The sequence below is a fragment of the Micropterus salmoides genome, unplaced genomic scaffold (genome assembly GCF_014851395.1).
Source record: "Micropterus salmoides isolate LMB-PRFRI ecotype aquatic unplaced genomic scaffold, ASM1485139v1 Ms_hic_scaffold_3936, whole genome shotgun sequence".
NCBI classification, from domain to species: Eukaryota; Metazoa; Chordata; class Actinopteri; order Centrarchiformes; family Centrarchidae; genus Micropterus; species Micropterus salmoides.
In genome coordinates this window covers 36,636-63,851 of record NW_024043302.1, presented here as the reverse complement: position 1 = coordinate 63,851, position 27,216 = coordinate 36,636, and the positions used below count along the sequence as shown (strand labels likewise).

The following is a 27,216-nucleotide window of genomic DNA, read 5'->3' as shown; positions in this document are numbered from 1 at the left end:
TCCTCCCAAAAACCTGGTAACACTCGCCACAACAGGCAAAAGTTTTATCCAGACACAGGAGGCGAATCGCAGTCTTAGCCAAAAGGCCGAGAAGCGATACCCCCGCTGGTTGCTTCCAGCGCCCCACTCCCGGAGCAGTTCTCCCCCTGCCGTGGCGCAGTGGTTTCAACTGCGCATAACAACGGCTGAGTCTCAGCACCCTCCCGAGCGCGCCTCGTCGCACCGCTCAACCTTGCCGGGGGCGGCGTTTTATTTCCTTTTCACAAACGCACGAGGCTGGCCACACGGCAGAGCCTGCCAAAAATAGTTTTAACTCATTGGCGTCCCTCTCCACGGAAGTCTTTAGTAAAAGGCGAAAGAATTGTACGTTATGAAGAGAACGAGTAAGTACGGGCCCCTCCTCCAGAGCCGCCGACGAGCCTAGTCGTCCCGGCCATACCCTCACGGTAGCACACTCTGCCTCTCGAGTCCCAAGTACCAGGCCACGCCCGTTCCCCTACCCCTCCCAGGTCATGGCAGGCTCTATCCAATCGGGCTGCGGGAGAGACGAAGGCCTGGCTTTTGGACAGAGGCTACCGAACGACTCGGGCTCTTGTAGCCTCTCGATGACGAGTGAGAGAAGGGAGGGGAAATGTGGCCGATCGCTTCTCGGCCTTTTGGCCAAGACTGCAATGGCCTCCTCTTTCTGGTTAAAACCTTTGCCGGTTTGGGGCTTCGTTTTGTGTCACCAGCTTTTCTGGGAGGAGATTCACCTCATTCCTTGTGAATAAAATTTCAACTTTGCCGTAGCTGAAAAACTTTTGCAACAAGGAATTCATTGGTCCCGAGGACTGCCTACCTGTCCTCTGCCGGACTGCCACCTTGACCAGACCAAAGACGAGAAGGTAAGTGTGTTTTATTCACCGATTTAGCAGTTGTAGCAGGTTTTCTTGCTTCATTTGAGGTGTTTTAGTTTCTTGTATCCTTTCTACGCTGCGGTTCCTCCACCGTGTTGGCCAACCGTGCCGGGCCTACGGAGGCGCCGCAGTGTCCCCTCCCCACCTTCTGAGAGGCTCTATCCAATCGGAGAAATGAAGGCCTGGCTTTTGGACACAGGCTACCGAGCATCCGAAATACTCGGGCTCTCGATGACGAGTGGGAGAAAGGGAGGGGAAGTGCAGGGCACATTTAACAGCCATGCCGGTCCCAAAATCCCCTCGTCGTCTGCCAATCATAAAGTGCAAATCTCGCTGCCTTCTTCGAGGCTTCAGCTGGCCGCCCCCCCTCGACTGGCGCCTTTTTCGGGCCGGCGTCCGGCAGAGCGACGAACCTCTGCGTTTGGGTCAGTATTTTGGTTTTACACAAGGCAGGAGAAGGGTGCACCGCCCCCGGAGGCACTGCAATACCGGGTCGATGCGTGGAGTGGACGGAGCAAGCCCCTCGTCTCAGCTCCCGGTGCTAAAAATCCATTTAATATGTTGCCCCCTTATAGGGGACATATCAGATATTAAACTGATAAGAACAGATTTTTTTTTTTTCTTTGAGAAAAATTTTATTGACACTCAATTCAAACATGATTCATAATATGTCAATTCCAAGTTACCCTTTTAAAATACAACACGTCAATAAATAGATAAATGTTCTCTGTAAAACAACATTTAAAAAAAAAGTGTTTAAAATGCATTACAGATAACGTCATAAATTAAAGGTATAAAATGGTTTTCAGCTTGTCAGTGAGTGTCTCTGTTAAAATGTCTTCAAAGCGGAGTGCATTTGTTAAAATAAAACTCACAAAAAATAAATGGATAATAAAAGCTCTTCTCCAAGTCCACTGTTGTGCAGGAGTGTAGTGAGTCCCTATCAAAGGGGAACTCATTCAGCTCCCCCAAACAGATTTGGTCTCTCGGGATCTTGTCCAGGCGCTCAGAGGAGACCCTCACCCTGTAGCTCCTTCCCACCAACCTCACCCGGAGGGTCAGGCCGCCGCTGCCTTGAACTTTCCTTGTGTGGCTCCGGCTCCTCCGTCCGAATGGGCACAGAGGCGATTCTTCTTTGTGGCTGTGTCCTAGGCCCGCCGCCTGCAGCTCTGGCCGTTTGGACCGTTGCTGCGGCCATCCGGATCACAGCCACGGGGGGGATCTGCATGTGCTTCTTGCCAGCAAGTTTCTGGAGGTCCATATGGCGTCTTTGATGGCGGCTAGGGTGAGCCACTGTTTGGCAAATGTACGTGCTGGTATCTGATTTCCTTGGCTCACCCGTACAGCACCAGCTGTGGTGTGAGGACCTCCCTTGCTGGCAAGTACGGGAATTGCAAGGAGCCGGCCGTTGCCCACTGTTCTACGGCAGCGCTGCACTCCCAGAGCAGATGCCTTACCGACTCAGGCGCGCCACAACCTGGTCGGGGGCAAGTTGAGTGCGCCGACATGCCCCGGGAGTGCATTACGGACCTGACTGGGAGGATCTCATGAGCCACCATCCATGACAGGTCCCGGAGTCTGTTTGGAAGAGCTGGATGGTTCACGTTGCGCCAAACTGTTGAGGGCTCGCCGAATGCAAGCCCGCGCACTGGACTCACTGGTTCCCGCTCCTGCACAACAGAAATGAGAGAGCGGTGAGTGGTTAAAACCTGCAGCTCCTCCTGCTCAAGGTTAAAATGCCTTAAAAATGACTGGATAAAAGCATAGGCTGGTGGCAGGTTAAAAGACACTGGTACTTTGAGACTTGTGGGTAAGATCTTAAGTTTTCTGAGGTAGGACCCCATCCAGAACCGTGTCATTGCTGCGGTCTTGGGGTTTCTGGATGGGGCTGTGGCGGTTGCCATGTGTAGTGCTGTGTATCTGCTTCCTAGGAACAAGTGCAGGTCTGGCACTCCTTTTCCTCCTTTCTCCTTTGGCTTCTTCATCACGCTTCGTCTCAGTCTTTCCCACTTGGAGCCCCACAAAAAATAAAAGATGGCTCGTTCCAGGTCTAAGATCACTCTCCTAGGCGGGATAAATCAGAACTGATGAGTAAAAGCAAAGGTAAAATCACTGCTTTGATGATTAAAACCTTTCCTTCTAAAGTCAGTCCTCTAAGTGTCCAGTACCCTAGTCTCTGCCTGACTTTCCCTACTATGTCTGCCCAATTTGTTTTCCCCTCCCCCTCCCTATCAAACCTGATCCCAAGTATTTTTTGGTCAGTCTGGGTCACAGTCAGGGGGAGTCCTGTCGTCTCAGTCGTTGTCCACGGTCCATAAAAATGGGCTTGGGTCTTGCTTCTGTTCAGCTTTGACCCAGAGGCCTGTCCGAACCAGTCAGTCAAGTCCAGCGTCCTGTTGACAGATAAAAGGTCAGTGCATAAAATGTTGATGTCGTCCATATATAAAATACATTTTGTCTCGAGTCCCCCGCTCCCTGGGACTCCTACCCCATGGATTCGTTGATCCCTTCTCAAGGTCTGTGCCAGTGGTTCTATACAGATAACGTAGAGGAGGGCAGATAACGGACAACCCTGACGGACACCGCAGTTTATATCCACTGCTCTTGTCAGATGCCCGTTAACAATGAATTTGCTGTTGATCTCCCGGTACAGCAGTCCCACCCAGGCTATAAACCTTCTCGGGAAACCCATTTTTTGCAGTACCTGGAAAAGGTACTGGTGCGAGACCCGATCAAAGGCTTTCTCAAAATCTAAATTCAGGACTACTAGCCGAATGTTTCTGTCTCTCGCGTAACAGATGGTATCTCGGATCAGTACGAGGCTGTCGGTGATCTTCCTCCCCGGGACGGCACAGGCTTGATCTGGGTGAATCAGATCTTCTAAAAACAAGGACATGCGTGAGGCTAAAAGTTTACTAAAAAGTTTACAGTCAAAATTTAAGAGTGTGATAGGTCTCCAATTTTTCAAGTCCGTCTTGTCTTTGTCTTTGTGAAGGAGAGTCACTATCCCTGCTCTAAAGCTGTCAGGAAGTCGGTCCATTTGTTCAAAATCCATAAAAACAGCAAGCAAGTCTGGTGCTAAAATGTCCCAAAATGTCAGATAAAATTCCAAGGGAAGCCCGTCTTCTCCCGGCGACTTCCCTGTCTTAAAAGATTTGATGCATTTGTTTAATTCCGGTATCTTAAAATCTTGGGTTAAAAGCACGTTGTCGTTTGTTGCTTGGTCAATGGATTTTAAAACTTCGTTCATGGTGTCCCCGTTAACAGTTTTGTATGCGTACAGTTCACGGTAAAAATGTTCAACAGTTTCTTTGATTTCCTCTGTTGTGTCAGCTGTGCACCCGTTTTCTTTTTTAAGTCTCAACATGGCCCCCCCTTTATTTACGATTTTCTTAAAAAAATATCTTGTGCACTTCTCTCCTTCCTCCATTTCCCTTTCCTTGCTTCTTAAAATCACACCTTTGCTATTAATTTCTGCTAAAACCGACATCTCTGTTTTAATTTGTTTTCTCTTCATTAAAATCCATTCCATGTTGGATTAATTTAAAATACCTCTGAAGCCGTTTCTGCAGTCCCAACATGCGTCTGTTGTCCCTCTTTTTCTTTCTTTTCCCTGCCTGTCTGTAAAACGTCTTTGTCTTTCCCTTCACCATTTCCCACCACTGTGCACGTGTATCGTAAAAGTCTTGAAGGGTCTGCCACTCTCGGTATTGCTCCCTGTACAGCCTAACTACCTCCCTGTCTAATTAGCCAGTCAAATTAAAAGAAATAAAGAAAGAACAGCTATAACCTCCATCAGAAACTCGGCAGGGAAGCTAACCAATTCACCAGTTGAGATAAACAAGATATTTCAAGATTACTATATAAAATTATACTCATCGGATCTGGACCCAAACCAAGAAGACATAACCCAATTCCTCGATAACACTATTCTACCCAAACTCAACATGGAACAAGTAAACACACTAGAATTACCAATCACAGAAAAAGAACTTCACTCCGCATTGAAAAGCATGCAAAAAAATAAAGCACCAGGTCCAGATGGCTTCCCTGCTGAGTTCTACGAACATTTTTGGTCAACCGTATACCCACTATTCAGCAGAACAATAACAGAAATAAAACATAACGCAAAGTTCCCATCCCACATGAATACAGCACTTATATCACTCATTCCTAAACCTAACAAAGACCACACCTTCGCATCTAACTATCGCCCTATCTCACTTATAAATGTCGACATAAAAATGATTAGCAAAACACTAGCCCATAGAATTGAACAAATTATACCGTTTATAATCCATCCTGATCAGACCGGCTTTATAAAAGGTAGATATGCATCCAATAACACCCGCAGATTATTCAATCTAATGCATTACTCATCAGTACAAAAGAAAGATACTCTCATTGCCACATTAGACGCCGAAAAAGCTTTTGATAGGGTCAACTGGAAATTTCTATTCACCGTGTTACAAAAATTCGGCTTTGGAGAGTCATTTATTAATTGGATCAAGATTTTATACACATCACCATCGGCCACAGTCACAACCAATGGACTAACATCACAAAGCTTCACACTGCACAGGGGGACGAGGCAGGGATGTCCACTCTCTCCATCCCTATTCACGATTTTTATTGAACCTTTAGCAGCAGCTATCCGCCAAAACCCAGCAATCAAAGGTATTGAAACACCACAACAAACACATAAAATCTCACTTTATGCAGATGATATCCTACTATATATACAAGAACCCCTAACATCCACTCAAGAAGTAATTAAAACAATCCAGTCCTTCTCAAAATATCAGATTATGCAATAAACTGGAACAAATCTTTCATCCTCCCTCTACATAAAACCAAATGGGATGTGGCACCCCACCAAACACCTATACCTATATGTCATGATCACATCACTTACTTAGGCATTAAGATCTCCTCCAGACTGTCAGAGCTGGTAACACTCAACTTCACACCACTGCTAAAAAAAATAAAAGACGATTTGCTTCGATGGCTCAACCTTCCAATCTCCATAATCGGCAGGATAGCAGCAATAAAAATGACGATTTTACCGAAAATTAATTATCTATTCTCAATGATTCCAACCCACCCTACACTGACCTGGTTTAAATCACTAGACTCCATTATCACTCACTTCTACTGGAAAAATAAAACGCCAAGGATAAAACTCACTACACTACAAAAAAGTAAGGTTCAAGGAGGACTAGAAGCACCAAATTTCCAATATTACTCAATGGCTAACCAACTGCAATACATATACAAATGGATTCACCCCACCCAATCCGATATTATATGGCTAGATATAGAACAATCACTATGCAAAGAATTAAATATAGCTGACATACCGTTCCTCACCAAATCAATCAAACAACACACATGTTTTAATGCAGTAACTATAGCTTCCACTCTGACAGCCTGGTGGAAATTTCACCATATCACAAATTCTAAATTAGTTCCATCTAACTTCACACCACTGTGGAACAACCGTGACTTTATAAGCAATAAAAAAACATTGAATTTTCACACATGGGCAGAAAGGGGTATTACCCACATTAAGCACATTTTCAAATCTAACACATTTAGACCATTTCCGCAACTAGCCCAGGAGTATGGCATCGGGAGCAACGAATTCTTAAAATACCTACAAATCAAATCTTCTGTTCTGACAAAAATAAACATCAGAGACACAACTTTAGAACTTCCAGCGGCAATATCAGACTTGGTCAACATTTCCTCCCCAAAGAAACTTCTCTCTAAAATATACAAAATGATTTCAAACCAACTTCAGACCATATACTTACCAACAATAAAATGGGAAAACGATCTTTCAATAGCTCCTGATGCCAGCTTCTGGACCCAAATCTGTAAAAACATCCATCTCATGTCCAAAAATGCAAATCTTCAGTTAATACAATACAAAATACTTCATAGAACACATTACACGGGCAATAGATTAGCTAAAATGGGTTTCACATCAGAAGTTTGCACACATTGCAATCAAAATTCTACAGATACATACATCCATGCAACCTGGCACTGCACTCCAATCAAACACTTTTGGGAAGAGGTCACACAGTCACTATCCACTATAGTTGGCTGCCACATCCCAATGTCGCCTTCTCTTTGCTTGCTGGGAGACCTCACAATAATCACTGATAAAACTATAAACTCTAAAATACTCCTCATAGCTCTAACCATCGCCAAGAAAACTATCCTCATGAACTGGAAAACTAGAAATAAATTACACATTAACATTTGGAAAAATCTTATAACAGACTTCATTGCAATGGAATATGCATCTCCCCTTCATAATTACGCATCTAAAACTGACTCCTGCCGCCCAACACTTTCTGACCTCTTACAGCTGTGAACCCTTTCTCGGTTTTCAACTCCAACTCCTCCCACCTTCTTAATCAACCCACGAAAATTAATGCATTTAGTTGTTTGAACTTGTTCATGTCATCATTGTTATTACTATCTTTACTGTTATTGTTATCGTTGCTATTTTCACTGTTATTTTTTCATTGTTGTAATTGCTGATGTTGCTGTCTTTTGCTTTCACCATTGCGGTCACCACTGCCATCATCATTGTCATTTATTATTAATATCATTATTACCATTATTATTATAATCATCAATATTGCCGTTGTCAATGCTGTATTGGAATTAAGTGTCATTATCATCACTACTGCAATAATTCCCCCCTTATCTCTTCACGGGTTTTTAATGCACCACAACATAGAATAGGGAGAAAAAAAAAAAAAAAAAAAAAAAAATGTATATATGGAAAACCACACAAACACCAAGGCAGGCAAGACAGGCGAGAAGTGGTTTCAATGGGACAGCATCTCTGTCCCAATTTGAGACACTATCGCACTGTACTCTCTCTTTTAATGCACCTTAGACATTACACATAACACAAAAAAAAAAAAAAAAAAAAAAAAAATGAAAAGATAGGGACTGAAGAGATGTGGGGGAAAGGTATCTTACATTATCTTATTTTATCATCTTTTATTTTATGCAGGATTGACAATGGCAATTGGTACATAGGAGGAAGGATGGAAATAAAAATCAACAAACACAATACTGGCAATAGGGTGGTAGTGGGGCGGAGATGGTAATGAAAATGGTAATAAATAATAAATGGTAACCTTGTTTACGCACACACATACACATACACATACACATATATATACTCACACCTGTTCACATGTACACTTAGATCAAACACTTAAATCACTTTTATGTCACTTCTGGAATTATGGATTTACAAGATTGCTCACTACTGCACTATGTTGGTTTGTATATGTCTGACTGTTAAATAAAAAAAAAAAAAACACGTCAGACTTAAAAGAGTTAAGAAAGGATAAAACAATCTGGGCTCTAACTCTCGACTTCACACTCCTCACATTGATAGTTGAGAAGGTGAGTGTCATGAGTATGGTTAAAATTTGCAGGTATGACATCTTAAAAGACTAAAAAAAGGGGGATTTCAAATGTTTAAAAACATAGCAGTTAGTGGATTTCTTGTGAATGGAGCTCTTCCTTCATTCTCATGGGTGAGAGATGACGGGGTTGAGCTCCATTTCCCTTTCGGACTCTAGGAGTTGGCCTCTGACGCAGGGTGGCATTGAGCTTTGAGTCCTTAGGGGTTGATTGCAGAGCTATAGTTAAAAAAGAGACTTCATTTGGCGAATTGGAGGGGAAGACTCTGGGCTCCTCCACAGATGAACTGTCTGAGTAGCTCTCAGCTCTTCCCCTCTTTTCCGAGGCTCCAGGAGACTCAGAAGACAATTCTGAAATTAGTCTCTTGGCCGGCTGGGCATTGGGGAGGGGGACATCCTCGCTATCACTCTGTGACTGGCCAAATTTTTGTTCTGCGCCAGTCACTGAGCTAGCTCCGCCTTCTGCCTGCACTGCCACTGCTTCTTCCCTGTTCTCCACTTGTGGGGCAGCTGCAGGCCCCTCCCCTTCTCCCGCCTCTACTGGTCCTTCTCCTCCAATCACAGGATTTGGCGGGAGATTTGAATTCTCCAGCCCAGCCTCTTCAATTAGCTCTCTAACTGCTTCGTCTTGTCCGCCATTTGTGCCTTTGCTGCCTTTAATTGTTGGCAAACGACTTAGGGCAATCTCTGAAGAGGTGGTTTGTTTCTCCACAAAGATTGCACTTTCTGCCATTGGTGCATTCCTCGAAAGTATGCCCAATTTCTCTACATTTACCACAAATGATCTGCTGGCACGCTTCTGCCAGGTGCCCATTCTCACCACACTTGCGGCAGAGTTTGGGCTGGCCCTGGTAATGAATGTAGCCCCTGTTGTTTCCCAGAACTATCATGGATGGCAGATGTTTCAGGCCCTGGAAGCCTTGAGGGTCTTGCCATTGTTGGATGGGGACCCTCCAAGCGCAATTCCAGATGCCATCCTCATCTCTCACTTTGGTAGCCTGGCCTTTAACAGTGCAAAATCTGCCCAGCCACAAACAAATGTCATCTGCATTCACAGTCTCATTGAACATTCTGACAATTACCGTTTTAGCGGCATTATCAGTCAGTTTCTCAACATTAAATGCAGTAAACTGGGGTTTTTCATTTTCGAAGCGTGTCCAGAAATCTCTGAACACGGCAGCAGAGACAAAACTCACATCGAAACCTTTTCCAAATGGCAGAGTCAAAATACAATTTATATCCTGCGGGGAGAATTTCAAAATGTTCTGGATCATTTTCCTTGAGAAGTCCAGCCTTGACATAACAAGGGTTTTCCCATCTTTTTCTTTGAATGTAAATCTGACACTGTGGTGCCTCCTCATGCCGGCATGGTTGGCCGCCATGGTGGAGGCACCACAACGTAAAAGTGGTAAAAAAGAAGCTAAAACACCTAAAACAGTCTAAAACCAAGTCAACTAAAATAAGGTAAAAGAATGCTCTAAAAAGAGCAATAAAATCTACTAAAAATGTTAGAAAGGTGAATAAAACACACTTACCTTGTCTTGTTTGGCCTGGTCGAGATGTTATTCCGGCAGAGTACAGGTAAGCAGTCCTCTGAACCAATGAATTCCTTTGTGTGAAATAATTTCAACTACAACAAAGTTGAAATTTTCTTCACAAGGAATAATGTGAGTATCCTCCCAAAAACCTGGTAACACTTCGCCACAAACAGGCAAAAGTTTTATCCAGACACAGGAGGCGATCGCAGTCTTAGCCAAAAGGCCGAGAAGCGATAACCCCCGCTGGTTGCTTCCAGCGCCCACCTCCCGGAGCAGTTCTCCCCCTGCCGTGGCGCAGTGGTTTCAACTGCGCATAACAACGGCTGAGTCTCAGCACCTCCTCCCGAGCGCGCCTCGTCGCACCGCTCAACCTTGCCGGGGGCGGCGTTTTATTTCCTTTTCACAAACGCACGAGGCTCGGCCACACGGCAGAGCCTGCCAAAAATAGTTTTAACTCATTGGCGTCCCTCTCCACGGAAGTCTTTAGTAAAAGGCGAAAGACTTGTACGTTATGAAGAGAAACCCGAGTAAGTACGGGCCCCTCCTCCAGAGCCGCCGACGAGCCTAGTCGTCCCGGCCACTACCCTCACGGTAAGCCTCACTCTGCCTCTCGAGTCCCAAGTACCAGGCCACGCCCGTTCCCCTACCCCTCCCCAGGTCATGGCAGGCTCTATCCAATCGGGCTGCGGAGAGACGAAGGCCTGGCTTTTGGACAGAGGCTACCGAACGACTCGGGCTCTTGTAGCCTCTCGATGACGAGTGAGAGAAAGGGAGGGGAAATGTGGCCGATCGCTTCTCGGCCTTTTGGCCAAGACTGCAATGGCCTCCTCTTTCTGGTTAAAACCTTTGCCGGTTTGGGGCTTCGTTTTGTGTCACCAGCTTTTCTGGGAGGAGATTCACCTCATTCCTTGTGAATAAAATTTCAACTTTGCCGTAGCTGAAAAACTTTTGCAACAAGGAATTCATTGGTCCCGAGGACTGCCTACCTGTCCTCTGCCGGACTGCCACCTTGACCAGACCAAAGACGAGAAGGTAAGTGTGTTTTATTCACCGATTTAGCAGTTGTAGCAGGTTTTCTTGCTTCATTTGAGGTGTTTTAGTTTCTTGTATCCTTTCTACGCTGCGGTTCCTCCACCGTGTTGGCCAACCGTGCCGGGCCTACGGAGGCGCCGCAGTGTCCCCTCCCCACCTTCTGAGAGGCTCTATCCAATCGGAGAAATGAAGGCCTGGCTTTTGGACACAGGCTACCGAGCATCCGAAATACTCGGGCTCTCGATGACGAGTGGGAGAAAGGGAGGGGAAGTGCAGGGCACATTTAACAGCCATGCCGGTCCCAAATATCCCTCGTCGTCTGCCAATCATAAAGTGCAAATCTCGCTGCCTTCTTCGAGGCTTCAGCTGGCCGCCCCCCTCGACTGGCGCCTTTTTCGGGCCGGCGTCCGGCAGAGCGACGGACCTCTGCGTTTGGGTCAGTATTTTGGTTTTACACAAGGCAGGAGAAGGGTGCACCGCCCCGGAGGCACTGCAATACCGGGTCGATGCGTGGAGTGGACGGAGCAAGCCCCTCGTCTCAGCTCCCGGTGCTAAAAATCCATTTAATATGTTGCCCCCTTATAGGGGACATATCAGATATTAAACTGATAAGAACAGATACTACACTTGATCTTAGCCAAAAGGCCGAGAAGCGATAACCCCCGCTGGTTGCTTCCAGCGCCCACCTCCCGGAGCAGTTCTCCCCTGCCGTGGCGCAGTGGTTTCAACTGCGCATAACAACGGCTGAGTCTCAGCACCTCCTCCCGAGCGCGCCTCGTCGCACCGCTCAACCTTGCCGGGGGCGGCGTTTTATTTCCTTTTCACAAACGCACGAGGCTCGGCCACACGGCAGAGCCTGCCAAAAATAGTTTTAACTCATTGGCGTCCCTCTCCACGGAAGTCTTTAGTAAAAGGCGAAAGACTTGTACGTTATGAAGAGAAACCCGAGTAAGTACGGGCCCCTCCTCCAGAGCCGCCGACGAGCCTAGTCGTCCCGGCCACTACCCTCACGGTAAGCCTCACTCTGCCTCTCGAGTCCCAAGTACCAGGCCACGCCCGTTCCCCTACCCCTCCCCAGGTCATGGCAGGCTCTATCCAATCGGGCTGCGGAGAGACGAAGGCCTGGCTTTTGGACAGAGGCTACCGAACGACTCGGGCTCTTGTAGCCTCTCGATGACGAGTGAGAGAAAGGGAGGGGAAATGTGGCCGATCGCTTCTCGGCCTTTTGGCCAAGACTGCAATGGCCTCCTCTTTCTGGTTAAAACCTTTGCCGGTTTGGGGCTTCGTTTTGTGTCACCAGCTTTTCTGGGAGGAGATTCACCTCATTCCTTGTGAATAAAATTTCAACTTTGCCGTAGCTGAAAAACTTTTGCAACAAGGAATTCATTGGTCCCGAGGACTGCCTACCTGTCCTCTGCCGGACTGCCACCTTGACCAGACCAAAGACGAGAAGGTAAGTGTGTTTTATTCACCGATTTAGCAGTTGTAGCAGGTTTTCTTGCTTCATTTGAGGTGTTTTAGTTTCTTGTATCCTTTCTACGCTGCGGTTCCTCCACCGTGTTGGCCAACCGTGCCGGGCCTACGGAGGCGCCGCAGTGTCCCCTCCCCACCTTCTGAGAGGCTCTATCCAATCGGAGAAATGAAGGCCTGGCTTTTGGACACAGGCTACCGAGCATCCGAAATACTCGGGCTCTCGATGACGAGTGGGAGAAAGGGAGGGGAAGTGCAGGGCACATTTAACAGCCATGCCGGTCCCAAATATCCCCTCGTCGTCTGCCAATCATAAAGTGCAAATCTCGCTGCCTTCTTCGAGGCTTCAGCTGGCCGCCCCCCTCGACTGGCGCCTTTTTCGGGCCGGCGTCCGGCAGAGCGACGAACCTCTGCGTTTGGGTCAGTATTTTGGTTTTACACAAGGCAGGAGAAGGGTGCACCGCCCCCGGAGGCACTGCAATACCGGGTCGATGCGTGGAGTGGACGGAGCAAGCCCCTCGTCTCAGCTCCCGGTGCTAAAAATCCATTTAATATGTTGCCCCTTATAGGGGACATATCAGATATTAAACTGATAAGAACAGATACTACACTTGATCTTAGCCAAAAGGCCGAGAAGCGATAACCCCCGCTGGTTGCTTCCAGCGCCCACCTCCCGGAGCAGTTCTCCCCCTGCCGTGGCGCAGTGGTTTCAACTGCGCATAACAACGGCTGAGTCTCAGCACCTCCTCCCGAGCGCGCCTCGTCGCACCGCTCAACCTTGCCGGGGGCGGCGTTTTATTTCCTTTTCACAAACGCACGAGGCTCGGCCACACGGCAGAGCCTGCCAAAAATAGTTTTAACTCATTGGCGTCCCTCTCCACGGAAGTCTTTAGTAAAAGGCGAAAGACTTGTACGTTATGAAGAGAAACCCGAGTAAGTACGGGCCCCTCCTCCAGAGCCGCCGACGAGCCTAGTCGTCCCGGCCACTACCCTCACGGTAAGCCTCACTCTGCCTCTCGAGTCCCAAGTACCAGGCCACGCCCGTTCCCCTACCCCTCCCCAGGTCATGGCAGGCTCTATCCAATCGGGCTGCGGAGAGACGAAGGCCTGGCTTTTGGACAGAGGCTACCGAACGACTCGGGCTCTTGTAGCCTCTCGATGACGAGTGAGAGAAAGGGAGGGGAAATGTGGCCGATCGCTTCTCGGCCTTTTGGCCAAGACTGCAATGGCCTCCTCTTTCTGGTTAAAACCTTTGCCGGTTTGGGGCTTCGTTTTGTGTCACCAGCTTTTCTGGGAGGAGATTCACCTCATTCCTTGTGAATAAAATTTCAACTTTGCCGTAGCTGAAAAACTTTTGCAACAAGGAATTCATTGGTCCCGAGGACTGCCTACCTGTCCTCTGCCGGACTGCCACCTTGACCAGACCAAAGACGAGAAGGTAAGTGTGTTTTATTCACCGATTTAGCAGTTGTAGCAGGTTTTCTTGCTTCATTTGAGGTGTTTTAGTTTCTTGTATCCTTTCTACGCTGCGGTTCCTCCACCGTGTTGGCCAACCGTGCCGGGCCTACGGAGGCGCCGCAGTGTCCCCTCCCCACCTTCTGAGAGGCTCTATCCAATCGGAGAAATGAAGGCCTGGCTTTTGGACACAGGCTACCGAGCATCCGAAATACTCGGGCTCTCGATGACGAGTGGGAGAAAGGGAGGGGAAGTGCAGGGCACATTTAACAGCCATGCCGGTCCCAAATATCCCCTCGTCGTCTGCCAATCATAAAGTGCAAATCTCGCTGCCTTCTTCGAGGCTTCAGCTGGCCGCCCCCCCTCGACTGGCGCCTTTTTCGGGCCGGCGTCCGGCAGAGCGACGACCTCTGCGTTTGGGTCAGTATTTTGGTTTTACACAAGGCAGGAGAAGGGTGCACCGCCCCCGGAGGCACTGCAATACCGGGTCGATGCGTGGAGTGGACGGAGCAAGCCCCTCGTCTCAGCTCCCGGTGCTAAAAATCCATTTAATATGTTGCCCCCTTATAGGGGACATATCAGATATTAAACTGATAAGAACAGATACTACACTTGATCTTAGCCAAAAGGCCGAGAAGCGATAACCCCCGCTGGTTGCTTCCAGCGCCCACCTCCCGGAGCAGTTCTCCCCTGCCGTGGCGCAGTGGTTTCAACTGCGCATAACAACGGCTGAGTCTCAGCACCTCCTCCCGAGCGCGCCTCGTCGCACCGCTCAACCTTGCCGGGGGCGGCGTTTTATTTCCTTTTCACAAACGCACGAGGCTCGGCCACACGGCAGAGCCTGCCAAAAATAGTTTTAACTCATTGGCGTCCCTCTCCACGGAAGTCTTTAGTAAAAGGCGAAAGACTTGTACGTTATGAAGAGAAACCCGAGTAAGTACGGGCCCCTCCTCCAGAGCCGCCGACGAGCCTAGTCGTCCCGGCCACTACCCTCACGGTAAGCCTCACTCTGCCTCTCGAGTCCCAAGTACCAGGCCACGCCCGTTCCCCTACCCCTCCCCAGGTCATGGCAGGCTCTATCCAATCGGGCTGCGGAGAGACGAAGGCCTGGCTTTTGGACAGAGGCTACCGAACGACTCGGGCTCTTGTAGCCTCTCGATGACGAGTGAGAGAAAGGGAGGGGAAATGTGGCCGATCGCTTCTCGGCCTTTTGGCCAAGACTGCAATGGCCTCCTCTTTCTGGTTAAAACCTTTGCCGGTTTGGGGCTTCGTTTTGTGTCACCAGCTTTTCTGGGAGGAGATTCACCTCATTCCTTGTGAATAAAATTTCAACTTTGCCGTAGCTGAAAAACTTTTGCAACAAGGAATTCATTGGTCCCGAGGACTGCCTACCTGTCCTCTGCCGGACTGCCACCTTGACCAGACCAAAGACGAGAAGGTAAGTGTGTTTTATTCACCGATTTAGCAGTTGTAGCAGGTTTTCTTGCTTCATTTGAGGTGTTTTAGTTTCTTGTATCCTTTCTACGCTGCGGTTCCTCCACCGTGTTGGCCAACCGTGCCGGGCCTACGGAGGCGCCGCAGTGTCCCCTCCCCACCTTCTGAGAGGCTCTATCCAATCGGAGAAATGAAGGCCTGGCTTTTGGACACAGGCTACCGAGCATCCGAAATACTCGGGCTCTCGATGACGAGTGGGAGAAAGGGAGGGGAAGTGCAGGGCACATTTAACAGCCATGCCGGTCCCAAATATCCCCTCGTCGTCTGCCAATCATAAAGTGCAAATCTCGCTGCCTTCTTCGAGGCTTCAGCTGGCCGCCCCCCTCGACTGGCGCCTTTTTCGGGCCGGCGTCCGGCAGAGCGACGGACCTCTGCGTTTGGGTCAGTATTTTGGTTTTACACAAGGCAGGAGAAGGGTGCACCGCCCCCGGAGGCACTGCAATACCGGGTCGATGCGTGGAGTGGACGGAGCAAGCCCCTCGTCTCAGCTCCCGGTGCTAAAAATCCATTTAATATGTTGCCCCCTTATAGGGGACATATCAGATATTAAACTGATAAGAACAGATACTACACTTGATCTTAGCCAAAAGGCCGAGAAGCGATAACCCCCGCTGGTTGCTTCCAGCGCCCACCTCCCGGAGCAGTTCTCCCCTGCCGTGGCGCAGTGGTTTCAACTGCGCATAACAACGGCTGAGTCTCAGCACCTCCTCCCGAGCGCGCCTCGTCGCACCGCTCAACCTTGCCGGGGGCGGCGTTTTATTTCCTTTTCACAAACGCACGAGGCTCGGCCACACGGCAGAGCCTGCCAAAAATAGTTTTAACTCATTGGCGTCCCTCTCCACGGAAGTCTTTAGTAAAAGGCGAAAGACTTGTACGTTATGAAGAGAAACCCGAGTAAGTACGGGCCCCTCCTCCAGAGCCGCCGACGAGCCTAGTCGTCCCGGCCACTACCCTCACGGTAAGCCTCACTCTGCCTCTCGAGTCCCAAGTACCAGGCCACGCCCGTTCCCCTACCCCTCCCCAGGTCATGGCAGGCTCTATCCAATCGGGCTGCGGAGAGACGAAGGCCTGGCTTTTGGACAGAGGCTACCGAACGACTCGGGCTCTTGTAGCCTCTCGATGACGAGTGAGAGAAAGGGAGGGGAAATGTGGCCGATCGCTTCTCGGCCTTTTGGCCAAGACTGCAATGGCCTCCTCTTTCTGGTTAAAACCTTTGCCGGTTTGGGGCTTCGTTTTGTGTCACCAGCTTTTCTGGGAGGAGATTCACCTCATTCCTTGTGAATAAAATTTCAACTTTGCCGTAGCTGAAAAACTTTTGCAACAAGGAATTCATTGGTCCCGAGGACTGCCTACCTGTCCTCTGCCGGACTGCCACCTTGACCAGACCAAAGACGAGAAGGTAAGTGTGTTTTATTCACCGATTTAGCAGTTGTAGCAGGTTTTCTTGCTTCATTTGAGGTGTTTTAGTTTCTTGTATCCTTTCTACGCTGCGGTTCCTCCACCGTGTTGGCCAACCGTGCCGGGCCTACGGAGGCGCCGCAGTGTCCCCTCCCCACCTTCTGAGAGGCTCTATCCAATCGGAGAAATGAAGGCCTGGCTTTTGGACACAGGCTACCGAGCATCCGAAATACTCGGGCTCTCGATGACGAGTGGGAGAAAGGGAGGGGAAGTGCAGGGCACATTTAACAGCCATGCCGGTCCCAAATATCCCCTCGTCGTCTGCCAATCATAAAGTGCAAATCTCGCTGCCTTCTTCGAGGCTTCAGCTGGCCGCCCCCCTCGACTGGCGCCTTTTTCGGGCCGGCGTCCGGCAGAGCGACGAACCTCTGCGTTTGGGTCAGTATTTTGGTTTTACACAAGGCAGGAGAAGGGTGCACCGCCCCCGGAGGCACTGCAATACCGGGTCGATGCGTGGAGTGGACGGAGCAAGCCCCTCGTCTCAGCTCCCGGTGCTAAAAATCCATTTAATATGTTGCCCCCTTATAGGGGACATATCAGATATTAAACTGATAAGAACAGATACTACACTTGATCTTAGCCAAAAGGCCGAGAAGCGATAACCCCCGCTGGTTGCTTCCAGCGCCCACCTCCCGGAGCAGTTCTCCCCCTGCCGTGGCGCAGTGGTTTCAACTGCGCATAACAACGGCTGAGTCTCAGCACCTCCTCCCGAGCGCGCCTCGTCGCACCGCTCAACCTTGCCGGGGGCGGCGTTTTATTTCCTTTTCACAAACGCACGAGGCTCGGCCACACGGCAGAGCCTGCCAAAAATAGTTTTAACTCATTGGCGTCCCTCTCCACGGAAGTCTTTAGTAAAAGGCGAAAGACTTGTACGTTATGAAGAGAAACCCGAGTAAGTACGGGCCCCTCCTCCAGAGCCGCCGACGAGCCTAGTCGTCCCGGCCACTACCCTCACGGTAAGCCTCACTCTGCCTCTCGAGTCCCAAGTACCAGGCCACGCCCGTTCCCCTACCCCTCCCCAGGTCATGGCAGGCTCTATCCAATCGGGCTGCGGAGAGACGAAGGCCTGGCTTTTGGACAGAGGCTACCGAACGACTCGGGCTCTTGTAGCCTCTCGATGACGAGTGAGAGAAAGGGAGGGGAAATGTGGCCGATCGCTTCTCGGCCTTTTGGCCAAGACTGCAATGGCCTCCTCTTTCTGGTTAAAACCTTTGCCGGTTTGGGGCTTCGTTTTGTGTCACCAGCTTTTCTGGGAGGAGATTCACCTCATTCCTTGTGAATAAAATTTCAACTTTGCCGTAGCTGAAAAACTTTTGCAACAAGGAATTCATTGGTCCCGAGGACTGCCTACCTGTCCTCTGCCGGACTGCCACCTTGACCAGACCAAAGACGAGAAGGTAAGTGTGTTTTATTCACCGATTTAGCAGTTGTAGCAGGTTTTCTTGCTTCATTTGAGGTGTTTTAGTTTCTTGTATCCTTTCTACGCTGCGGTTCCTCCACCGTGTTGGCCAACCGTGCCGGGCCTACGGAGGCGCCGCAGTGTCCCCTCCCCACCTTCTGAGAGGCTCTATCCAATCGGAGAAATGAAGGCCTGGCTTTTGGACACAGGCTACCGAGCATCCGAAATACTCGGGCTCTCGATGACGAGTGGGAGAAAGGGAGGGGAAGTGCAGGGCACATTTAACAGCCATGCCGGTCCCAAATATCCCCTCGTCGTCTGCCAATCATAAAGTGCAAATCTCGCTGCCTTCTTCGAGGCTTCAGCTGGCCGCCCCCCCTCGACTGGCGCCTTTTTCGGGCCGGCGTCCGGCAGAGCGACGAACCTCTGCGTTTGGGTCAGTATTTTGGTTTTACACAAGGCAGGAGAAGGGTGCACCGCCCCCGGAGGCACTGCAATACCGGGTCGATGCGTGGAGTGGACGGAGCAAGCCCCTCGTCTCAGCTCCCGGTGCTAAAAATCCATTTAATATGTTGCCCCCTTATAGGGGACATATCAGATATTAAACTGATAAGAACAGATTTTTTTTCTTTTGAGAAAAATTTTATTGACACTCAATTCAAACATGATTCATAATATGTCAATTCCAAGTTACCTTTTAAAATACAACATGTCAATAAATAGATAAATGTTCTCTGTAAAACAACATTTAAAAAAAGTGTTTAAAATGCATTACAGATAACGTCATAAATTAAAGGTATAAAATGGTTTTCAGCTTGTCCATGTCTGTGAGTGTCTGTTAAAAAGTCTTCAAAGCGGAGTGCATTTGTTAAAATAAAACTCACAAAAAATAAATGGATAATAAAAGCTCTTCTCCAAGTCCACTGTTGTGCAGGAGTGTAGTGAGTCCCTATCAAAGGGGAACTCATTCAGCTCCCCCAAACAGATTTGGACTCTCGGGATCTTGTGCAGGCGCTCAGAGGAGACCCTCACCCTGTAGCTCCTTCCCACCAACCTCACCCGGAGGGTCAGGCCGCCGCTGCCTTGAACTTTCCTTGTGTGGCTCCGGCTCCTCCGTCCGAATGGGCACAGAGGCGATTCTTCTTTGTGGCTGTGTCCTAGGCCCGCCGCCTGCAGCTCTGGCCGTTTGGACCGTTGCTGCGGCCATCCGGATCACAGCCACGGGGGGGATCTGCATGTGCTTTCTTGCCAGCAAGTTTCTGGAGGTCCATATGGCGTCTTTGATGGCGGCTAGGGTGAGCCACTGTTTGGCAAATGTACGTGCTGGTATCTGATTTCCTTGGCTCACCCCGTACAGCACCAGCTGTGGTGTGAGGACCTCCCTTGCTGGCAAGTACGGGAATTGCAAGGAGCCGGCCGTTGCCCACTGTTCTACGGCAGCGCTGCACTCCCAGAGCAGATGCCTTACCGACTCAGGCGCGCCACAACCTGGTCGGGGGCAAGTTGAGTGCGCCGACATGCCCCGGGAGTGCATTACGGACCTGACTGGGAGGATCTCATGAGCCACCATCCATGACAGGTCCCGGAGTCTGTTTGGAAGAGCTGGATGGTTCACGTTGCGCCAAACTGTTGAGGGCTCGCCGAATGCAAGCCCGCGCACTGGACTCACTGGTTCCCGCTCCTGCACAACAGAAATGAGAGAGCGGTGAGTGGTTAAAACCTGCAACTCCTCCTGCTCAAGGTTAAAATGCCTTAAAAATGACTGGATAAAAGCATAGGCTGGTGGCAGGTTAAAAGACACTGGTACTTTGAGACTTGTGGGTAAGATCTTAAGTTTTCTGAGGTAGGACCCCATCCAGAACCGTGTCATTGCTGCGGTCTTGGGGTTTCTGGATGGGGCTGTGGCGGTTGCATGTGTAGTGCTGTGTATCTGCTTCCTAGGAACAAGTGCAGGTCTGGCACTCCTTTTCCTCCTTTCTCCTTTGGCTTCTTCATCACGCTTCGTCTCAGTCTTTCCCACTTGGAGCCCCACAAAAAATAAAAGATGGCTCGTTCCAGGTCTAAGATCACTCTCCTAGGCGGGATAAAAACAGAACTGATGAGTAAAAGCAAAGGTAAAATCACTGCTTTGATGATTAAAACCTTTCCTTCTAAAGTCAGTCCTCTAAGTGTCCAGTACCCTAGTCTCTGCCTGACTTTCCCTACTATGTCTGCCCAATTGTTTTCCCCTCCCCCTCCCTATCAAACCTGATCCCAAGTATTTTTTGGTCAGTCTGGGTCACAGTCAGGGGGAGTCCTGTCGTCTCAGTCGCTGTCCACGGTCCATAAAAATGGGCTTGGGTCTTGCTTCTGTTCAGCTTTGACCCAGAGGCCTGTCCGAACCAGTCAGTCAAGTCCAGCGTCCTGTTGACAGATAAAAGGTCAGTGCATAAAATGTTGATGTCGTCCATATATAAAATACATTTTGTCTCGAGTCCCCCGCTCCCTGGGACTCCTACCCCATGGATTCGTTGGTCCCTTCTCAAGGTCTGTGCCAGTGGTTCTATACAGATAACGTAGAGGAGGGCAGATAACGGACAACCCTGACGGACACCGCAGTTTATATCCACTGCTCTTGTCAGATGCCCGTTAACAATGAATTTGCTGTTGATCTCCCGGTACAGCAGTCCCACCCAGGCTATAAACCTTCTCGGGAACCCCATTTTTTGCAGTACCTGGAAAAGGTACTGGTGCGAGACCCGATCAAAGGCTTTCTCAAAATCTAAATTCAGGACTACTAGCCGAATGTTTCTGTCTCTCGCGTAACAGATGGTATCTCGGATCAGTACGAGGCTGTCGGTGATCTTCCTCCCCGGGACGGCACAGGCTTGATCCGGGTGAATCAGATCTTCTAAAAACAAGGACATGCGTGAGGCTAAAAGTTTACTAAAAAGTTTACAGTCAAAATTTAAGAGTGTGATAGGTCTCCAATTTTTCAAGTCCGTCTTGTCTTTGTCTTTGTGAAGGAGAGTCACTATCCCTGCTCTAAAGCTGTCAGGAAGTCGGTCCATTTGTTCAAAATCCATAAAAACAGCAAGCAAGTCTGGTGCTAAAATGTCCCAAAATGTCAGATAAAATTCCAAGGGAAGCCCGTCTTCTCCCGGCGACTTCCCTGTCTTAAAAGATTTGATGCATTTGTTTAATTCCGGTATCGTAAAATCTTGGGTTAAAAGCACGTTGTCGTTTGTTGCTTGGTCAATGGATTTTAAAACTTCGGTCATGGTGTCCCCGTTAACAGTTTTGTATGCGTACAGTTCACGGTAAAAATGTTCGACAGTTTCTTTGATTTCCTCTGTTGTGTCAGCTGTGCACCCGTTTTCTTTTTTAAGTCTCAACATGGCCCCCCCTTTATTTACGATTTTCTTAAAAAAATATCTTGTGCACTTCTCTCCTTCCTCTATTTCCCTTTCCTTGCTTCTTAAAATCACACCTTTGCTGTTCATTTCTGCTAAAACCGACATCTCTGTTTTAATTTGTTTTATCTCTTCATTAAAATCCATTCCATGTTGGATTAGTTTAAAATACCTCTGAAGCCGTTTCTGCAGTCCCAACATGCGTCTGTTGTCCCTCTTTTTCTTTCTTTTCCCTGCCTGTCTGTAAAACGTCTTTGTCTTTCCCTTCACCATTTCCCACCACTGTGCACGTGTATCGTAAAAGTCTTGAAGGGTCTGCCACTCTCGATATTGCTCCCTGTACAGCCTAACTAGCTCCCTGTCTTCTAACAGGGAGCAATTGAGCTTCCACAGACCACTTCCTGCCGTCACACCGGAAGAGAGTGAAAGGGTGCAGGAAAGAATTGCGTGATCAGAAAAGAAAACAGGTTCCAATCTAGCATCGGTTGGTGGGCAATCACGTGATAAAATGTAGTCTATGCGAGAGGCTCGGGTGCCATCACTACTGAACCAGGTGAAGCCCTCCTCTCTGGGATGCATGGTTTTAAAACAGTCCACAAGTCTAAAATCACGGCATATGCTTTGAAGTAAAAATGAAGTCTTGTCCACTTTAAAATCGTCCCCTATTCTTCTCCTATCGTTCCTGCATAAAATACAATTAAAATCCCCCCCTACAACTAAAGGTGCCCTGCCTAGCATGTGGGGCTGCAAGTCTTCTAAAAGGTCATACCTGTCGTTCTTGTCATTAAAGCCATAAATATTTAAGACGTTGAAATCCTTCCCCATAAAAGTCAAGTGTGTTAAAAGTGCCCGACCATCTCTCACCACAGTGCTGCCCTTCACCAAGACTAGAGGATTTTTTATTAAAAGGGCCACTCCATCATTTTTGTTTTCATTTGAGCCGCTCCATATCGACGTTTGTGGCCATAACTCCTCCCATTCTCTGTAGTGTTTTAAAAATGGTAGGCCGCATTCCTGTATTAAAAACACATCAGACTTAAAAGAGTTAAGAAAGGATAAAACAATCTGGGCTCTAACTCTCGACTTCACACTCCTCACATTGACTGATAAGAACAGATACTACACTTGATCTTAGCCAAAAGGCCGAGAAGCGATAACCCCCGCTGGTTGCTTCCAGCGCCCACCTCCCGGAGCAGTTCTCCCCCTGCCGTGGCGCAGTGGTTTTAACTGCGCATAACAACGGCTGAGTCTCAGCACCTCCTCCCGAGCGCGCCTCGTCGCACCGCTCAACCTTGCCGGGGGCGGCGTTTTTTTATCCTTTTCACAAACGCACGAGGCTCGGCCACACGGCAGAGCCTGCCAAAAATAGTTTTAACTCATTGGCGTCCCTCTCCACGGAAGTCTTTAGTAAAAGGCGAAAGACTTGTACGTTATGAAGAGAAACCCGAGTAAGTACGGGCCCCTCCTCCAGAGCCGCCGACGAGCCTAGTCGTCCCGGCCACTACCCTCACGGTAAGCCTCACTCTGCCTCTCGAGTCCCAAGTACCAGGCCACGCCCGTTCCCCTACCCCTCCCCAGGTCATGGCAGGCTCTATCCAATCGGGCTGCGGAGAGACGAAGGCCTGGCTTTTGGACAGAGGCTACCGAACGACTCGGGCTCTTGTAGCCTCTCGATGACGAGTGAGAGAAAGGGAGGGGAAATGTGGCCGATCGCTTCTCGGCCTTTTGGCCAAGACTGCAATGGCCTCCTCTTTCTGGTTAAAACCTTTGCCGGTTTGGGGCTTCGTTTTGTGTCACCAGCTTTTCTGGGAGGAGATTCACCTCATTCCTTGTGAATAAAATTTCAACTTTGCCGTAGCTGAAAAACTTTTGCAACAAGGAATTCATTGGTCCCGAGGACTGCCTACCTGTCCTCTGCCGGACTGCCACCTTGACCAGACCAAAGACGAGAAGGTAGTGTGTTTTATTCACCGATTTAGCAGTTGTAGCAGGTTTTCTTGCTTCATTTGAGGTGTTTTAGTTTCTTGTATCCTTTCTACGCTGCGGTTCCTCCACCGTGTTGGCCAACCGTGCCGGGCCTACGGAGGCGCCGCAGTGTCCCCTCCCCACCTTCTGAGAGGCTCTATCCAATCGGAGAAATGAAGGCCTGGCTTTTGGACACAGGCTACCGAGCATCCGAAATACTCGGGCTCTCGATGACGAGTGGGAGAAAGGGAGGGGAAGTGCAGGGCACATTTAACAGCCATGCCGGTCCCAAATATCCCCTCGTCGTCTGCCAATCATAAAGTGCAAATCTCGCTGCCTTCTTCGAGGCTTCAGCTGGCCGCCCCCCTCGACTGGCGCCTTTTTCGGGCCGGCGTCCGGCAGAGCGACGAACCTCTGCGTTTGGGTCAGTATTTTGGTTTTACACAAGGCAGGAGAAGGGTGCACCGCCCCCGGAGGCACTGCAATACCGGGTCGATGCGTGGAGTGGACGGAGCAAGCCCCTCGTCTCAGCTCCCGGTGCTAAAAATCCATTTAATATGTTGCCCCCTTATAGGGGACATATCAGATATTAAACTGATAAGAACAGATACTACACTTGATCTTAGCCAAAAGGCCGAGAAGCGATAACCCCCGCTGGTTGCTTCCAGCGCCCACCTCCCGGAGCAGTTCTCCCCCTGCCGTGGCGCAGTGGTTTCAACTGCGCATAACAACGGCTGAGTCTCAGCACCTCCTCCCGAGCGCGCCTCGTCGCACCGCTCAACCTTGCCGGGGGCGGCGTTTTATTTCCTTTTCACAAACGCACGAGGCTCGGCCACACGGCAGAGCCTGCCAAAAATAGTTTTAACTCATTGGCGTCCCTCTCCACGGAAGTCTTTAGTAAAAGGCGAAAGACTTGTACGTTATGAAGAGAAACCCGAGTAAGTACGGGCCCCTCCTCCAGAGCCGCCGACGAGCCTAGTCGTCCCGGCCACTACCCTCACGGTAAGCCTCACTCTGCCTCTCGAGTCCCAAGTACCAGGCCACGCCCGTTCCCCTACCCCTCCCCAGGTCATGGCAGGCTCTATCCAATCGGGCTGCGGAGAGACGAAGGCCTGGCTTTTGGACAGAGGCTACCGAACGACTCGGGCTCTTGTAGCCTCTCGATGACGAGTGAGAGAAAGGGAGGGGAAATGTGGCCGATCGCTTCTCGGCCTTTTGGCCAAGACTGCAATGGCCTCCTCTTTCTGGTTAAAACCTTTGCCGGTTTGGGGCTTCGTTTTGTGTCACCAGCTTTTCTGGGAGGAGATTCACCTCATTCCTTGTGAATAAAATTTCAACTTTGCCGTAGCTGAAAAACTTTTGCAACAAGGAATTCATTGGTCCCGAGGACTGCCTACCTGTCCTCTGCCGGACTGCCACCTTGACCAGACCAAAGACGAGAAGGTAAGTGTGTTTTATTCACCGATTTAGCAGTTGTAGCAGGTTTTCTTGCTTCATTTGAGGTGTTTTAGTTTCTTGTATCCTTTCTACGCTGCGGTTCCTCCACCGTGTTGGCCAACCGTGCCGGGCCTACGGAGGCGCCGCAGTGTCCCCTCCCCACCTTCTGAGAGGCTCTATCCAATCGGAGAAATGAAGGCCTGGCTTTTGGACACAGGCTACCGAGCATCCGAAATACTCGGGCTCTCGATGACGAGTGGGAGAAAGGGAGGGGAAGTGCAGGGCACATTTAACAGCCATGCCGGTCCCAAATATCCCCTCGTCGTCTGCCAATCATAAAGTGCAAATCTCGCTGCCTTCTTCGAGGCTTCAGCTGGCCGCCCCCCCTCGACTGGCGCCTTTTTCGGGCCGGCGTCCGGCAGAGCGACGAACCTCTGCGTTTGGGTCAGTATTTTGGTTTTACACAAGGCAGGAGAAGGGTGCACCGCCCCCGGAGGCACTGCAATACCGGGTCGATGCGTGGAGTGGACGGAGCAAGCCCCTCGTCTCAGCTCCCGGTGCTAAAAATCCATTTAATATGTTGCCCCCTTATAGGGGACATATCAGATATTAAACTGATAAGAACAGATTTTTTTTTTTTTTTTTGGAAAATATAATTTATTTGTGACATAAACATTCAATACACACATTTCAGTACTTACATCCCACCTATATTAATCCCACATCCAACACAAAACAACAATCCTCCCCCTCGGCATCTCTATACACAGTGTCCCTTTGTTACCTTAATTAGTAAAAAAAAAAAAAAAAAAAAAAACGACATCAACAAAACACAAGGTATACATCAATAACTCATGGAACCCAGTTCTCGAGCCCTCTCTTTTTTTCTTTTTTTCCATTACGATGCATGGCATGTATGCATGAAGAGACCATAACAAAACCACTCCCATAACCATCATAATAAATCCACAACACCTTCTGTTGACCTCTATGAATTACCATAAATCATTTTCCATCTGTCTTTGATCGAGTCAATACCCCATTTTCTGATCTCTAATTGGTATCGCCTCTCTATTGAGTCTTCAATGCTCTTTATAGTTCCCAACACTGACCACTTGCTTCCTCCATTTAGCCCATCACATCTTACCTCCCACAACTTGTACTTTACTATAGATACGAGAAGCACTACTTTATGCAGTTTCTCCCTCTCCATATTAAATTCCATGTAAAGAACCCCTTCCCATGTCATATCCCTCAAAGACACAAACTTTTTACCCAACCCCTCCCAAATTTGTTGTGCGAAAAAACACTCAAATAATGCATGTTCCACCGTTTCTTTTCCCAAACATCCCTCTCTTGGACAGTACTTACTTCTTGTTAGGCCGTGATTAAACAAGGTGTTTCTTACTGCTAATCTCCTGTGAAGCACCAACCAATTAAAATCTTTCAACTGATTGTCCAACTGCTTAAACTGTGTTCTCTTCCATACTTCAGAAGGAATATGAACAGTTTCTCTTGGGTTGAACCTGGCCATCAATTCCTCATACAGTTTTCTATGATTGAGTACTAAATGACTATCCCAACACTCCTTGTACTTCTTTGCCCAACTGATTATTCCTTTATAGTACAAAGGCATAACCTCAGCTTTGGGAGACCTGTTATCCCATGCTACCCCTAAGGGCCTCAAATGCATAGCAAGCCAAAATTTCATTAAAGAGTGACATTTATGTTTTGGAGGTGACATAGTTATTTTACAGATATTTGAAAAAAAAATCACGTTCAACTTCAACCTGACATTTGGCATGTCTTTACCTCCTCTCTCAATGGGCTGGTACATTATTTCTCTTTTAATATATTCATACCCTCCCCACATGAAATTAAACAACATCCTTTGCAACTTTAAGCAAATCATTGCCGTCATGGGAAAAACACATGCCACATGAAGTAAGGCTGGCAATATATCGGCTTTTATAGCTAGGACTTTGCCACTGAATGACAGTTTTCTCAATTTCCACATGTTGAGCTTTGATAGCACTTTAGCTAATCTTACCTCCCAATTACTTTCAACATCATCCTTATTACCAAAGGATATACCCAATAATGTCATCGGCCCCGCGCACAGGGCAAGCCCATATGGCTTGTCATTCCTATCCTTCCACCTTCCCAGATATTTAATCAGTGACTTCCCTTTATTAATCCTAGACCCTGAAGCACTCGAGA

General features: G+C 48.8%; 18 non-coding genes and 1 pseudogene across 18 annotated transcripts; all 19 read right to left on the bottom strand.

The window, feature by feature from the left end:
- Positions 1-276: 276 nt before the first annotated feature.
- Positions 277-387, bottom strand: LOC119885195. Its single transcript, XR_005441202.1, has one exon. It is a non-coding gene; the product is annotated as a U5 spliceosomal RNA (small nuclear RNA).
- Positions 388-1,351: 964 nt separating this feature from the next.
- Positions 1,352-1,533, bottom strand: LOC119885167. Its single transcript, XR_005441177.1, has one exon. It is a non-coding gene; the product is annotated as a U2 spliceosomal RNA (small nuclear RNA).
- An 8,779-nt stretch (positions 1,534-10,312) lies between these two features.
- LOC119885193 lies at positions 10,313-10,425 on the bottom strand. Its single transcript, XR_005441200.1, has one exon. It is a non-coding gene; the product is annotated as a U5 spliceosomal RNA (small nuclear RNA).
- A 967-nt stretch (positions 10,426-11,392) lies between these two features.
- LOC119885158 lies at positions 11,393-11,583 on the bottom strand. The gene has a single exon (XR_005441173.1). It is a non-coding gene; the product is annotated as a U2 spliceosomal RNA (small nuclear RNA).
- Positions 11,584-11,765: 182 nt separating this feature from the next.
- LOC119885192 lies at positions 11,766-11,878 on the bottom strand. The gene has a single exon (XR_005441199.1). It is a non-coding gene; the product is annotated as a U5 spliceosomal RNA (small nuclear RNA).
- Positions 11,879-12,846: 968 nt separating this feature from the next.
- On the bottom strand, positions 12,847-13,037 carry LOC119885159. The gene has a single exon (XR_005441174.1). It is a non-coding gene; the product is annotated as a U2 spliceosomal RNA (small nuclear RNA).
- Positions 13,038-13,220: 183 nt separating this feature from the next.
- On the bottom strand, positions 13,221-13,333 carry LOC119885191. Its single transcript, XR_005441198.1, has one exon. It is a non-coding gene; the product is annotated as a U5 spliceosomal RNA (small nuclear RNA).
- Positions 13,334-14,301: 968 nt separating this feature from the next.
- On the bottom strand, positions 14,302-14,493 carry LOC119885157. Its single transcript, XR_005441172.1, has one exon. It is a non-coding gene; the product is annotated as a U2 spliceosomal RNA (small nuclear RNA).
- A 182-nt stretch (positions 14,494-14,675) lies between these two features.
- LOC119885190 lies at positions 14,676-14,788 on the bottom strand. The gene has a single exon (XR_005441197.1). It is a non-coding gene; the product is annotated as a U5 spliceosomal RNA (small nuclear RNA).
- A 968-nt stretch (positions 14,789-15,756) lies between these two features.
- Positions 15,757-15,948, bottom strand: LOC119885156. Its single transcript, XR_005441171.1, has one exon. It is a non-coding gene; the product is annotated as a U2 spliceosomal RNA (small nuclear RNA).
- Positions 15,949-16,130: 182 nt separating this feature from the next.
- On the bottom strand, positions 16,131-16,243 carry LOC119885189. The gene has a single exon (XR_005441196.1). It is a non-coding gene; the product is annotated as a U5 spliceosomal RNA (small nuclear RNA).
- A 968-nt stretch (positions 16,244-17,211) lies between these two features.
- On the bottom strand, positions 17,212-17,403 carry LOC119885155. Its single transcript, XR_005441170.1, has one exon. It is a non-coding gene; the product is annotated as a U2 spliceosomal RNA (small nuclear RNA).
- Positions 17,404-17,586: 183 nt separating this feature from the next.
- Positions 17,587-17,699, bottom strand: LOC119885188. Its single transcript, XR_005441195.1, has one exon. It is a non-coding gene; the product is annotated as a U5 spliceosomal RNA (small nuclear RNA).
- A 969-nt stretch (positions 17,700-18,668) lies between these two features.
- LOC119885166 lies at positions 18,669-18,845 on the bottom strand (annotated as a pseudogene).
- A 3,713-nt stretch (positions 18,846-22,558) lies between these two features.
- Positions 22,559-22,749, bottom strand: LOC119885170. The gene has a single exon (XR_005441178.1). It is a non-coding gene; the product is annotated as a U2 spliceosomal RNA (small nuclear RNA).
- A 184-nt stretch (positions 22,750-22,933) lies between these two features.
- Positions 22,934-23,046, bottom strand: LOC119885187. Its single transcript, XR_005441194.1, has one exon. It is a non-coding gene; the product is annotated as a U5 spliceosomal RNA (small nuclear RNA).
- A 967-nt stretch (positions 23,047-24,013) lies between these two features.
- On the bottom strand, positions 24,014-24,205 carry LOC119885154. Its single transcript, XR_005441169.1, has one exon. It is a non-coding gene; the product is annotated as a U2 spliceosomal RNA (small nuclear RNA).
- A 183-nt stretch (positions 24,206-24,388) lies between these two features.
- On the bottom strand, positions 24,389-24,501 carry LOC119885186. The gene has a single exon (XR_005441193.1). It is a non-coding gene; the product is annotated as a U5 spliceosomal RNA (small nuclear RNA).
- A 969-nt stretch (positions 24,502-25,470) lies between these two features.
- Positions 25,471-25,652, bottom strand: LOC119885160. Its single transcript, XR_005441175.1, has one exon. It is a non-coding gene; the product is annotated as a U2 spliceosomal RNA (small nuclear RNA).
- Positions 25,653-27,216: the final 1,564 nt, after the last annotated feature.